The 12,829-nt window shown below is 46.9% G+C and overlaps 3 non-coding genes and 24 pseudogenes across 3 annotated transcripts; all 27 read right to left on the reverse strand.

The window, feature by feature from the left end:
- Positions 1–1,331: 1,331 nt before the first annotated feature.
- LOC140276708 (5S ribosomal RNA) lies at positions 1,332–1,450 on the reverse strand (annotated as a pseudogene).
- A 269-nt stretch (positions 1,451–1,719) lies between these two features.
- Positions 1,720–1,838, reverse strand: LOC140294344 (5S ribosomal RNA; annotated as a pseudogene).
- A 272-nt stretch (positions 1,839–2,110) lies between these two features.
- LOC140271055 (5S ribosomal RNA) lies at positions 2,111–2,234 on the reverse strand (annotated as a pseudogene).
- Positions 2,235–2,503: 269 nt separating this feature from the next.
- On the reverse strand, positions 2,504–2,621 carry LOC140289368 (5S ribosomal RNA; annotated as a pseudogene).
- A 269-nt stretch (positions 2,622–2,890) lies between these two features.
- LOC140293440 (5S ribosomal RNA) lies at positions 2,891–3,008 on the reverse strand (annotated as a pseudogene).
- A 269-nt stretch (positions 3,009–3,277) lies between these two features.
- LOC140293441 (5S ribosomal RNA) lies at positions 3,278–3,395 on the reverse strand (annotated as a pseudogene).
- A 657-nt stretch (positions 3,396–4,052) lies between these two features.
- LOC140291421 (5S ribosomal RNA) lies at positions 4,053–4,171 on the reverse strand (annotated as a pseudogene).
- Positions 4,172–4,440: 269 nt separating this feature from the next.
- On the reverse strand, positions 4,441–4,559 carry LOC140297675 (5S ribosomal RNA). Its single transcript, XR_011913389.1, has one exon. It is a non-coding gene; the product is annotated as a 5S ribosomal RNA (ribosomal RNA).
- A 266-nt stretch (positions 4,560–4,825) lies between these two features.
- On the reverse strand, positions 4,826–4,944 carry LOC140291619 (5S ribosomal RNA; annotated as a pseudogene).
- Positions 4,945–5,213: 269 nt separating this feature from the next.
- LOC140293653 (5S ribosomal RNA) lies at positions 5,214–5,332 on the reverse strand (annotated as a pseudogene).
- A 269-nt stretch (positions 5,333–5,601) lies between these two features.
- Positions 5,602–5,720, reverse strand: LOC140295344 (5S ribosomal RNA; annotated as a pseudogene).
- A 269-nt stretch (positions 5,721–5,989) lies between these two features.
- Positions 5,990–6,108, reverse strand: LOC140298560 (5S ribosomal RNA). Its single transcript, XR_011914195.1, has one exon. It is a non-coding gene; the product is annotated as a 5S ribosomal RNA (ribosomal RNA).
- Positions 6,109–6,374: 266 nt separating this feature from the next.
- Positions 6,375–6,493, reverse strand: LOC140292003 (5S ribosomal RNA; annotated as a pseudogene).
- Positions 6,494–6,762: 269 nt separating this feature from the next.
- Positions 6,763–6,881, reverse strand: LOC140317989 (5S ribosomal RNA; annotated as a pseudogene).
- Positions 6,882–7,150: 269 nt separating this feature from the next.
- Positions 7,151–7,269, reverse strand: LOC140272755 (5S ribosomal RNA; annotated as a pseudogene).
- Positions 7,270–7,531: 262 nt separating this feature from the next.
- Positions 7,532–7,650, reverse strand: LOC140295591 (5S ribosomal RNA; annotated as a pseudogene).
- Positions 7,651–8,307: 657 nt separating this feature from the next.
- Positions 8,308–8,426, reverse strand: LOC140290940 (5S ribosomal RNA). The gene has a single exon (XR_011912406.1). It is a non-coding gene; the product is annotated as a 5S ribosomal RNA (ribosomal RNA).
- Positions 8,427–8,692: 266 nt separating this feature from the next.
- LOC140272759 (5S ribosomal RNA) lies at positions 8,693–8,811 on the reverse strand (annotated as a pseudogene).
- A 262-nt stretch (positions 8,812–9,073) lies between these two features.
- Positions 9,074–9,192, reverse strand: LOC140295592 (5S ribosomal RNA; annotated as a pseudogene).
- Positions 9,193–9,461: 269 nt separating this feature from the next.
- LOC140295345 (5S ribosomal RNA) lies at positions 9,462–9,580 on the reverse strand (annotated as a pseudogene).
- Positions 9,581–9,849: 269 nt separating this feature from the next.
- LOC140309115 (5S ribosomal RNA) lies at positions 9,850–9,968 on the reverse strand (annotated as a pseudogene).
- Positions 9,969–10,234: 266 nt separating this feature from the next.
- LOC140292004 (5S ribosomal RNA) lies at positions 10,235–10,353 on the reverse strand (annotated as a pseudogene).
- Positions 10,354–10,622: 269 nt separating this feature from the next.
- Positions 10,623–10,741, reverse strand: LOC140317995 (5S ribosomal RNA; annotated as a pseudogene).
- Positions 10,742–11,010: 269 nt separating this feature from the next.
- LOC140272765 (5S ribosomal RNA) lies at positions 11,011–11,129 on the reverse strand (annotated as a pseudogene).
- A 262-nt stretch (positions 11,130–11,391) lies between these two features.
- LOC140295593 (5S ribosomal RNA) lies at positions 11,392–11,510 on the reverse strand (annotated as a pseudogene).
- Positions 11,511–11,779: 269 nt separating this feature from the next.
- LOC140298081 (5S ribosomal RNA) lies at positions 11,780–11,898 on the reverse strand (annotated as a pseudogene).
- Positions 11,899–12,566: 668 nt separating this feature from the next.
- On the reverse strand, positions 12,567–12,675 carry LOC140296288 (5S ribosomal RNA; annotated as a pseudogene).
- Positions 12,676–12,829: the final 154 nt, after the last annotated feature.

Raw genomic sequence — 12,829 nt, forward strand, 5'->3', positions numbered from 1 at the left:
CTGTGGTGGCTGGGGGGCTGCTGGCCCCATGGTGTGCCCACTGTGCTAGACCCCAGCGGAGTCAAGGGAGGGATGACGTGTGGATGTGTGGATGTATGGGACGTGAAAGTGTGTGTGGTGATGATTGGGCCTGGGTCTGGGACTTGCTGTCGCCTGGCCTGCCTGTGCTTCTCCCAATGGGGGGGCGGCGTTGCCTCTCCCCACTCCTCGCGACTTCACCCACCTGTGGGCACGTCTTGACTGCCAGGGCTCTTGGCCAGGGGCACTGGGGCAGGCGCTGACCCACTGCGTGGCTGTCTGGGGCGCTTGGCCCTCCCGGGTATTGGGTGGGGCCTCTGCCGGGGGGTTTTGGGGCGCTCGGGCTCCTGGGGCCGGGTCCGGTGCACGGCCCATGTCTGGGCGGCTGGGGCCTGGTGGGGTCGGTGGGCTGTTGCCCCTGGCTCCCGGGCGCCTCTGCCCTATGCTTATGGGGGCTCTGTCCGGGGGCTTCCACTGCTGTCTTCTGGGTGGATGCGTGGTTGTAAGTAAGAACGGTTATCAAGTAGGTCCTGTGCCATGGGTGTTGCATGTTCTCACACACACACACACACACACACACAATACACATTCATTAGTCCAGTAGCAGTTGATGTATTACCATGTCGCCTCAGGTCATCTATATGCACAGTTGTGTTGTATGCGATTGCCACTACTTGTGCTTGTTTTTGTTTGTTTGTGTGTTTGTTTTTTCTCTGCTTGTTTGCATGGTCCTCGCAGTGTTATGTATCGCAAAGAAAACTATTCTCATGAACTGGAAAGCGAAAAACAGTCTGTGTATTAACCTGTTTAGAAATGTTCTTTTAGATTATATTAGCATGGGAACAATGTCTGCCTCCTTAAAACATCAATTGGCTGAATTTCATTCTCTCTGGTCCCCGCTGATTAACTGTGTGGCTTCGGGCGTCTGGTGGTCTCTCGGGTCGTGGGGACCGGGTTGGTCATTGCTGGGGGGGACTGTGTGTCGGGCTTGGAGGGCAGTTTTGGGGGCTTGCAGGTGGGGCTGTCTTGCGGTGTGGGGCGGGGTCCCTTAGGGGCCTTGGGGTGGTGGCTGCTAAGTACTGGAATCATACACTTCCTCTATGTAACCAGATAATTGCAGAGAAAGGCTGATGTGTAGTGGGCATATCATCTTCTCTGATGTGATCATTCTCTCCAGCTGAAACTGAGACTCTCAGATCACTTCGTGTCTGCCAACAAAGCAGCAGCAGCTGAAGATGACCAACTTCCTCATGTGTCACAGGGTGATCAGACGTTGCAACAAAAGACATGCAGGTGGTCAAGAGAAGACAAAAAGCTTATAGCACCTGGTATTCCCAAGCGGTCTCCCATTTAAGTACTAACCAGGCCCAACACTGCTTGGCTTCTGAGATCAGACGAGGTCAGGCAAATTCAGGGTGGTGTGGCCGTAAGTAACAATGTCTGTGACAAATGTGCATTATATAGGTACTGGAATCATACGGTTCCTCTATGTAACCAGATAATTGCAGAGAAAAGCTGACTTGTAGTGGGCACATCTTCTTCCCTGACGTGATTATTCTCTGCAGCTGAAACTGAGACTCTCAGATTACCTCATGTCTGCCAACAAAGCAGCAGGAGCTGAAGATGACCAACTTCCTCATGTGTCACAGGGTGATCAGACGTTGCAACAAAAGACATGCAGGTGGTAGAGAGAAGACAAAAAGCTTACAGCACCTGGTATTCCCAAGCAGTCTCCCATCTAAGTACTAACAAGGCCCAACCGTGCTTGGCTTCCGAGATCGGACAAGGTTGGATATGTTCAGGGTGGTGTGGCCGTAAGCAACAAAGTCTGTGACAAATGTGCATTATATAGGTACTGGAATCATACAGTTCCTCTATGTAACCAGATAATTGCCGAGAAAGGCTGATGTGTAGTGGGCATATCTTCTTCCGTGATGTGATTATTCTCTCCAGCTGAAACTGAGACTCTCAGATCACTTTGTGTCTGCCAACAAAGAAGCAGCAGCAGCTGAAGATGACCAACTTCCTCATGTGTCACAGGGTGATCAGACGTTGCAACAAAAGACATGCAGGTGGTAGAGAGAAGAGAAAAAGCTTACAGCACCTGGTATTCCCAAGCAGTCTCCCACCCAAGTACTAACCAGGCACAACCCCGCTTGGCTTCCGAGATCGGACGAGGTCGGGCATATTATATTCAGGGTGGTGTGGCCGTAAGCGACAATCTCTGTGACAAATGTGCATTATATAGGTACTGGAATCATACGGTTCCTCTATGTAACCAGATAATTGCAGAGAAAGGCTTATGTGTAGTGGGCACATCTTCTTCCCTGACGTGATTATTCTCTGCAGCTGAAACTGAGACTCTCAGATCACTTCGTGTCTGCCAACAAAGCAGCAGCAGCTGAAGATGACCAACTTCCTCATGTGTCACAGGGTGATCAGACGTTGCAACAAAAGACATTTAGGTGGTCCAGAGAAGAGATAAAGCTTACAGCACCTGGTATTCCCAAGCAGTCTCCCACCCAAGTACTAACCAGGCCAACCTTGCTTGGCTTCCGAGATCAGACGAGGTCAGGCATGTTCAGGGTGGTGTGGCCGTAAGCGACAATGTCTGTGACAAATGTGCATTATATAGGTACTGGAATCATATGGTTCCTCTATGTAACCAGATAATTGCAGAGAAAGGCTTATGTGTAGTGGGCACATCTTCTTCCCTGACGTGATTATTCTCTGCAGCTGAAACTGAGACTCTCAGATCACTTCGTGTCTGCCAACAAAGCAGCAGAAGCTGAAGATGACCAACTTCCTCATGTGTCACAGGGTGATCAGACGTTGCAACAAAAGACATTCAGGTGGTCCAGAGAAGAGATAAAGCTTACAGCACCTGGTATTCCCAAGCAGTCTCCCACCCAAGTACTAACCAGGCCAACCGTGCTTGGCTTCCGAGATCAGACGAGGTCAGGCATATTGAGGGTGGTGTGGCCGTAAGCAACAATGTCTGTGACAAATGTGCATTATATAGGTACTGGAAAAATACACTTCTTCTATGTAACCAGATAATTGCCGAGAAAGGCTGATGTGTAGTGGGCACATCTTCTTCCCTGACGTTATTATTCTCTGCAGCTGAAACTGAGACTCTCAGATCACTTCGTGTCTGCCAACAAAGCAGCAGAAGCTGAAGATGACCAACTTCCTCATGTGTCACAGGGTGATCAGACGTTGCAACAAAAAACATTCAGGTGGTCCAGAGAAGAGATAAAGCTTACAGCACCTGGTATTCCCAAGCAGTCTCCCACCCAAGTACTAACCAGGCCAACCGTGCTTGGCTTCCGAGATCAGACGAGGTCAGGCATATTGAGGGTGGTGTGGCCGTAAGCAACAATGTCTGTGACAAATGTGCATTATATAGGTACTGGAATCATACAGTTCCTCTATGTAACCAGATAATTGCCGAGAAAGGCTGATGTGTAGTGGGCACATCTTCTTCCCTGACGTTATTATTCTCTTCAGTTGAAACTGAGACTCTCAGATCACTTCGTGTCTGCCAACAAAGCAGCAGCAGCTGAAGATGACAAACTTCCTCATGTGTCACAGGGTGATCAGACGTTGCAACAAAACACATGCAGGTGGTAGAGAGAAGAGAAAAAGCTTACAGCACCTGGTATTCCCAAGCAGTCTCCCATTGAAGTACGAACCAGACCCAACCCCGCTTGGCTTCCAGGATAAGACAAGGTGGGGCTTATTCAGGGTGGTGTGGCGGTAAGCAACAATATTTGTTAGAAATGTGAATTATATAGGTACTGGAATCATACACTTCCTCTATGAAACCAGATAATTGCAGAGAAAGGCTGATGTGTAGTGGGCATATCATCTTCTCTGATGTGATCATTCTCTTCAGCTGAAACTGAGACTCTCAGATCACTTCGTGTCTGCCAACAAAGCAGCAGAAGCTGAAGATGACCAACTTCCTCATGTGTCACAGGGTGATCAGACGTTGCAACAAAAGACATTCAGGTGGTCCAGAGAAGAGATAAAGCTTACAGCACCTGGTATTCCCAAGCAGTCTCCCACCCAAGTACTAACCAGGCCGAACCCTCCTTGGCTTCTGAGAGCAGACGAGGTCAGACATATTCAGGGTGGTTTGGCCGTAAGCAACAATCTCTGTGACAAATGTGCATTATATAGGCAATGGAATCATATGGTTCCTCTATGTAACAAGATAATTGCCGAGAAAGGCTGATATGTAGTGGGCACATCTTGTTCCCTGACGTGATAATTTTCTCCATTTGAAAATGAGACTCTAAGATCACTTCGTGTCTGCCAACAAAGCAGCAGAAGCTGAAGATGACCAACTTCCTCATGTGTCACAGGGTGATCAGACGTTGCAACAAAAGACATGCAGGTGGTTGAGAGAAGAGAAAAAGCTTACAGCACCTGGTATTCCCAAGCAGTCTCCCATCCAAGTACTAACCAGGCCCAACCCTGCTTGGCTTCCAAGATCAGACGAGGTCGGGCATATTCAGGGTGGTGTGGCCGTAAGCAACAATGTCTGTGACAAATATAAACTGTATAGGTACTGGAATTATACGGTTCCTCTATGCAACCAGATAATTGCCAAGAAAGGCTGATAAGTAGTGGAAACATCTTCCCTGTCGTGATTATTCTCTCCAGCTGAAACTGAGACTCTCATATCACTTCGTGTCTGCCAACAAAGCAGCAGCAGCTGAAGATGACCAACTTCCTCATGTGTCACAGGGCGATCAGACATTGCAACAAAAGACATGCAGGTGGTAGAGAGAAGAGAAAAAGCTTACAGCACCTGGTATTCCCAAGCAGTCTCCCATTCAAGTACTAACAAGGCCCAACCCTGCTTGGGTTCTGAGATCAGACGAGGTCGGGCATATTCAGGGTGGTGTGGCCGTAAGTAACAATGTCTGTGACAAATGTGCATTATATAGGTACTGGAATCATACGGTTCCTCTATGCAACCAGATAATTGCCAAGAAAGGCTAACTTGTAGTGGGCACATCTTCTTCCCTGATGTGATTATTCTCTGCAGCTGAAACTGAGACTCTAAGATCACTTCGTGTCTGCCAACAAAGCAGCAGCAGCTGAAGATGACCAACTTCCTCATGTGTCACAGGATGATCAGACATTGCAACAAAAGACATGCAGGTCGTAGAGAGAAGAGAAAAAATTTACAGCACCTGGTATTCCCAAGCGGTCTCCCATTCAAGTACTAACCAGGCCCAACACTGCTTGGGTTCCGAGATCATACTAGGTCGGGCATATTCAGGGTGGTGTGGCCGAAAGTAGCAATGTCTGTGACAAATATGCATTATATAGGTACTGGAATCATACGGTTCCTCTATGCAACCAGATAATTGCAAAGAAAGGCTAACTTGTAGTGGGCACATCTTCTTCCCTGATGTGATTATTCTCTTCAGCTGAAACTGAGACTCTCAGATCACTTTGTGTCTGCCAACAAAGCAGCAGCAGCTGAAGATGACCAACTTCCTCATGTGTCACAGGGCGATCAGACGTTGCAACAAAAGACATGCAGGTGGTAGAGAGAAGAGAAAAAGCTTACAGCACCTCGTAATCCCAAGCGGTCTCTCATCAAAGTACTAACCAGGCCCAACCCTCCTTGGCTTCTGAGATCAGACGAGGTCAGACATATTCAGGGTGGTTTGGCCGTAAGCAACAATCTCTGTGACAAATGTGCATTATATAGGCAATGGAATCATATGGTTCCTCTATGTAACAAGATAATTGCCGAAAAAGGCTGATATGTAGTGGGCACATCTTGTTCCCTGACGTGATAATTTTCTCCAGCTGAAAATGAGACTCTAAGATCACTTCGTGTCTGCCAACAAAGCAGCAGCAGCTGAAGATGACCAACTTCCTAATGTGTCACAGGGTGATCAGGCGTTGCAACAAAAGACATGCAGGTGGTTGAGAGAAGAGAAAAAGCTTACAGCACATGGTATTCCCAAGCGGTCTCCCATCCAAGTACTAACCAGGCCCAACCCTGCTTGGCTTCCAAGATCAGACGAGGTCGGGCATATTCAGGGTGGTGTGGCCGTAAGCAACAATGTCTGTGACAAATATAAACTGTATAGGTACTGGAATCATACGGTTCCTCTATGCAACCAGATAATTGCCAAGAAAGGCTGATAAGTAGTGGAAACATCTTCCCTGATGTGATTATTCTCTCCAGCTGAAACTGAGACTCTCATATCACTTCGTGTCTGCCAACAAAGCAGCAGCAGCTGAAGATGACCAACTTCCTCATGTGTCACAGGGCGATCAGACATTGCAACAAAAGACATGCAGGTGGTAGAGAGAAGAGAAAAAGCTTACAGCACCTGGTATTCCCAAGCAGTCTCCCATTCAAGTACTAATCAGGCCCAACCCTGCTTGGGTTCTGAGATCAGACGAGGTTGGGCATATTCAGGGTGGTGTGGCCGTAAGTAACAATGTCTGTGACAAATGTGCATTATATAGGTACTGGAATCATACGGTTCCTCTATGCAACCAGATAATTGCCAAGAAAGGCTGATATGTAGTGGGCACATCTTGTTCCCTGACGTGATAATTTTCTCCAGCTGAAAATGAGACTCTAAGATCACTTCGTGTCTGCCAACAAAGCAGCAGAAACTGAAGATGACCAACTTCCTCATGTGTCACAGGGTGATCAGACGTTGCAACAAAAGACATGCAGGTGGTTGAGAGAAGAGAAAAAGCTTACAGCACCTGATAATCCCAAGCGGTCTCCCATCCAAGTACTAACCAGGCACAACCCTGCTTGGCTTCCGAGATCAGACGAGGTCGGGCTTATTCAGGGTGGTGTGGCCGTAAGCAACAATGTCTGTGACAAATGTAAATTGTATAGGTACTGGAATCATACGTTTCCTCTATATAACCAGATAATTGCAGAGAAAGGCTGATAAATAGTGGGCACATCTTCTTCCCTGACGTGATTATTCTCTCCAGCTGAAAATGAGACTCTCAGATCACTTCGTGTCTGCCAACAAAGCAGCAGCAGCTGAAGATGACCAACTTCCTTATGTGTCACAGGGCGATCAGACCTTGCAACAAAATACATGCAGGTGGTAGAGAGAAGAGAAAAAGCTTACAGCACCTGGCATTCCCAAGGGGTCTCCCATTCAAGTACTAACCAGGCCCAGCCCTCCTTGGCTTCCGAGATCAGTCGAGGTCGGGCATATTCAGGGTGGTGTGGCCGTAAGTAACAATGTCTGTGAAAAATGTGCATTATATAGGTACTGGAATAATACAGTTCCTCTATGTAACCAGATAATTGCAGAGAAAGGCTAACCTGTTGTGGGCACATCTTCTTCCTTGATGTGATTATTCTCTGCAGCTGAAACTGAGACTCTCAGATCACTTCGTGTCTGCTAACAAAGCAGCAGCAGCTGAAGATGACCAACTTCCTCATGTGTCACAGGGCGATCAGACATTACAACAAAAGACATGTAGGTGGTAGAGAAAAAGCTTACAGCACCTGGTATTCCCAAGCGGTGTCCCATCAAAGTACTAACCAGGCCCAGCCCTCCTTGGCTTCCAAGATCAGACAAGGTCAGACATATTCAGGGTGGTTTGGCCGTAAGTAACAATCTCCGTGACAAATGTGCATTATATAGGCAATGGAATCATACACTTCCTCTATGTAACCAGATAATTGCCGAGAAAGGCTGATATGTAGTGGGCACATCTTCTTCCCTGATGTGATTATTCTCTTCAGCTGAAACTGAGACTCTCAGATCACTTTGTGTCTGCCAACAAAGCAGCAGCAGCTGAAGATGACCAACTTCCTCATGTGTCACAGGGCGATCAGACGTTGCAACAAAAGACATGCAGGTGGTAGAGAGAAGAGAAAAAGCTTACAGCACCTCGTAATCCCAAGCGGTCTCTCATCAAAGTACTAACCAGGCCCAACCCTCCTTGGCTTCTGAGATCAGACGAGGATAGACATATTCAGGGTGGTTTGGCCGTAAGCAACAATCTCTGTGACAAATGTGCATTATATAGGCAATGGAATCATATGGTTCCTCTATGTAACAAGATAATTGCCGAAAAAGGCTGATATGTAGTGGGCACATCTTGTTCCCTGACGTGATAATTTTCTCCAGCTGAAAATGAGACTCTAAGATCACTTCGTGTCTGCCAACAAAGCAGCAGCAGCTGAAGATGACCAACTTCCTAATGTGTCACAGGGTGATCAGGCGTTGCAACAAAAGACATGCAGGTGGTTGAGAGAAGAGAAAAAGCTTACAGCACCTGGTATTCCCAAGCGGTCTCCCATCCAAGTACTAACCAGGCCCAACCCTGCTTGGCTTCCAAGATCAGACGAGGTCGGGCATATTCAGGGTGGTGTGACCGTAAGCAACAATGTCTGTGACAAATATAAACTGTATAGGTACTGGAATCATACGGTTCCTCTATGCAACCAGATAATTGCCAAGAAAGGCTGATAAGTAGTGGAAACATCTTCCCTGATGTGATTATTCTCTCCAGCTGAAAATGAGACTCTCAGATCACTTCGTGTCTGCCAACAAAGCAGCAGCAGCTGAAGATGACCAACTTCCTTATGTGTCACAGGGCGATCAGACCTTGCAACAAAATACATGCAGGTGGTAGAGAGAAGAGAAAAAGCTTACAGCACCTGGCATTCCCAAGGGGTCTCCCATTCAAGTACTAACCAGGCCCAGCCCTCCTTGGCTTCCGAGATCAGTCGAGGTCGGGCATATTCAGGGTGGTGTGGCCGTAAGTAACAATGTCTGTGAAAAATGTGCATTATATAGGTACTGGAATAATACAGTTCCTCTATGTAACCAGATAATTGCAGAGAAAGGCTAACTTGTTGTGGGCACATCTTCTTCCTTGATGTGATTATTCTCTGCAGCTGAAACTGAGACTCTCAGATCACTTCGTGTCTGCTAACAAAGCAGCAGCAGCTGAAGATGACCAACTTCCTCATGTGTCACAGGGCGATCAGACATTACAACAAAAGACATGTAGGTGGTAGAGAAAAAGCTTACAGCACCTGGTATTCCCAAGCGGTGTCCCATCAAAGTACTAACCAGGCCCAGCCCTCCTTGGCTTCCAAGATCAGACAAGGTCAGACATATTCAGGGTGGTTTGGCCGTAAGTAACAATCTCCGTGACAAATGTGCATTATATAGGCAATGGAATCATACACTTCCTCTATGTAACCAGATAATTGCCGAGAAAGGCTGATATGTAGTGGGCACATCTTCTTCCCTGATGTGATTATTCTCTTCAGCTGAAACTGAGACTCTCAGATCACTTTGTGTCTGCCAACAAAGCAGCAGCAGCTGAAGATGACCAACTTCCTCATGTGTCACAGGGCGATCAGACGTTGCAACAAAAGACATGCAGGTGGTAGAGAGAAGAGAAAAAGCTTACAGCACCTCGTAATCCCAAGCGGTCTCTCATCAAAGTACTAACCAGGCCCAACCCTCCTTGGCTTCTGAGATCAGACGAGGTCAGACATATTCAGGGTGGTTTGGCCGTAAGCAACAATCTCTGTGACAAATGTGCATTATATAGGCAATGGAATCATATGGTTCCTCTATGTAACAAGATAATTGCCGAAAAAGGCTGATATGTAGTGGGCACATCTTGTTCCCTGACGTGATAATTTTCTCCAGCTGAAAATGAGACTCTAAGATCACTTCGTGTCTGCCAACAAAGCAGCAGCAGCTGAAGATGACCAACTTCCTAATGTGTCACAGGGTGATCAGGCGTTGCAACAAAAGACATGCAGGTGGTTGAGAGAAGAGAAAAAGCTTACAGCACCTGGTATTCCCAAGCAGTCTCCCATTCAAGTACTAATCAGGCCCAACCCTGCTTGGGTTCTGAGATCAGACGAGGTCGGGCATATTCAGGGTGGTGTGGCCGTAAGCAACAATGTCTGTGACAAATATAAACTGTATAGGTACTGGAATCATACGGTTCCTCTATGCAACCAGATAATTGCCAAGAAAGGCTGATAAGTAGTGGAAACATCTTCCCTGATGTGATTATTCTCTCCAGCTGAAACTGAGACTCTCATATCACTTCGTGTCTGCCAACAAAGCAGCAGCAGCTGAAGATGACCAACTTCCTCATGTGTCACAGGGCGATCAGACATTGCAACAAAAGACATGCAGGTGGTAGAGAGAAGAGAAAAAGCTTACAGCACCTGGTATTCCCAAGCAGTCTCCCATTCAAGTACTAATCAGGCCCAACCCTGCTTGGGTTCTGAGATCAGACGAGGTTGGGCATATTCAGGGTGGTGTGGCCGTAAGTAACAATGTCTGTGACAAATGTGCATTATATAGGTACTGGAATCATACGGTTCCTCTATGCAACCAGATAATTGCCAAGAAAGGCTGATATGTAGTGGGCACATCTTGTTCCCTGACGTGATAATTTTCTCCAGCTGAAAATGAGACTCTAAGATCACTTCATGTCTGCCAACAAAGCAGCAGAAACTGAAGATGACCAACTTCCTCATGTGTCACAGGGTGATCAGACGTTGCAACAAAAGACATGCAGGTGGTTGAGAGAAGAGAAAAAGCTTACAGCACCTGATAATCCCAAGCGGTCTCCCATCCAAGTACTAACCAGGCACAACCCTGCTTGGCTTCCGAGATCAGACGAGGTCGGGCTTATTCAGGGTGGTGTGGCCGTAAGCAACAATGTCTGTGACAAATGTAAATTGTATAGGTACTGGAATCATACGTTTCCTCTATATAACCAGATAATTGCAGAGAAAGGCTGATAAATAGTGGGCACATCTTCTTCCCTGACGTGATTATTCTCTCCAGCTGAAAATGAGACTCTCAGATCACTTCGTGTCTGCCAACAAAGCAGCAGCAGCTGAAGATGACCAACTTCCTTATGTGTCACAGGGCGATCAGACCTTGCAACAAAATACATGCAGGTGGTAGAGAGAAGAGAAAAAGCTTACAGCACCTGGCATTCCCAAGGGGTCTCCCATTCAAGTACTAACCAGGCCCAGCCCTCCTTGGCTTCCGAGATCAGTCGAGGTCGGGCATATTCAGGGTGGTGTGGCCGTAAGTAACAATGTCTGTGAAAAATGTGCATTATATAGGTACTGGAATAATACAGTTCCTCTATGTAACCAGATAATTGCAGAGAAAGGCTAACTTGTTGTGGGCACATCTTCTTCCTTGATGTGATTATTCTCTGCAGCTGAAACTGAGACTCTCAGATCACTTCGTGTCTGCTAACAAAGCAGCAGCAGCTGAAGATGACCAACTTCCTCATGTGTCACAGGGCGATCAGACATTACAACAAAAGACATGTAGGTGGTAGAGAAAAAGCTTACAGCACCTGGTATTCCCAAGCGGTGTCCCATCAAAGTACTAACCAGGCCCAGCCCTCCTTGGCTTCCAAGATCAGACAAGGTCAGACATATTCAGGGTGGTTTGGCCGTAAGTAACAATCTCCGTGACAAATGTGCATTATATAGGCAATGGAATCATACACTTCCTCTATGTAACCAGATAATTGCCGAGAAAGGCTGATATGTAGTGGGCACATCTTCTTCCTTGACGTGATAATTCTCTCCAGCTGAAAATGAGACTCTCAGATCACTTTGTGTCTGCCAACAAAGCAGCAGCAGCTGAAGATGACCAACTTCCTCATGTGTCAAAGGGTGATCAGACGTTGCAACAAAAGACATGCAGGTGGTAGAGAGAAGAGAAAAAGCTTACAGCACCTGGTATTCCCAAGCAGTCTCCCATCCAAGTACTAACCAGGCCCAAACCTGCTTGACTTCCAAGATCAGACGAGGTCGGGCTTATTCAGGGTGGTGTGGCCGTAAGCAACAATATCTGTGACAAATGTGCATTATATAGGTACTGGAATCATACACTTCCTCTATGTAACCAGATAATTGCCGAGAAAGGCTGACTTGTAGTGGGCACATCTTCTTCCCTGATGTGATTATTCTCTGCAGCTGAAACTGAGACTCTCAGATCACTTCGTGTCTGCCAACAAAGAAGCAGCAGCAGCTGAAGATGACCAACTTCCTCATGTGTCACAGGAGGATCAGACGTTGCCACAAAAGACATGAAGGTGGTAGAGAGTAGAGAAGAAGCTTACAGCACCTGGTATTCCCAAGCAGTCTCCCATTGAAGTACGAACCAGACCCAACCCAACCCTGCTTGGCTTCCAGGATAAGACAAGGTGGGGCTTATTCAGGGTGGTGTGGCGGTAAGCAACAATATTTGTTACAAATGTGAATTATATAGGTACTGGAATCATACACTTCCTCTATGAAACCAGATAATTGCCGAGAAAGGCTGATGTGTAGTGGGCATATCATCTTCTCTGATGTGATCATTCTCTTCAGCTGAAACTGAGACTCTCAGATCACTTCGTGTCTGCCAACAAAGCAGTAGCAGCAGCTGAAGATGACCAACTTCCTCATGTGTCACAGGGTGATCAGACGTTGCAACAAAACACATGCAGGTGGTAGAGAGAAGAGAAAAAGCTTACAGCACCTGGTATTCCCAAGCGGTCTCCCACCCAAGTACTAACCAGGCCCAACACTGCTTGGCTTCCGAGATCAGACAAATTCAGGGTGGTGTGGCCGTAAGTAACAATGTCTGTGAAAAATGTGCATTATATAGGTACTGGAATAATACAGTTCCTCTATGTAACCAGATAATTGCAGAGAAAGGCTAACTTGTTGTGGGCACATCTTCTTCCTTGATGTGATTATTCTCTGTAGCTGAAACTGAGACTCTCAGAT

The sequence above is a fragment of the Leuresthes tenuis genome, unplaced genomic scaffold (assembly GCF_036924035.1).
Source record: "Leuresthes tenuis unplaced genomic scaffold, fLeuTen1.0.hap1 SCAF_1, whole genome shotgun sequence".
In the NCBI taxonomy this organism is placed as follows: domain Eukaryota; kingdom Metazoa; phylum Chordata; class Actinopteri; order Atheriniformes; family Atherinopsidae; genus Leuresthes; species Leuresthes tenuis.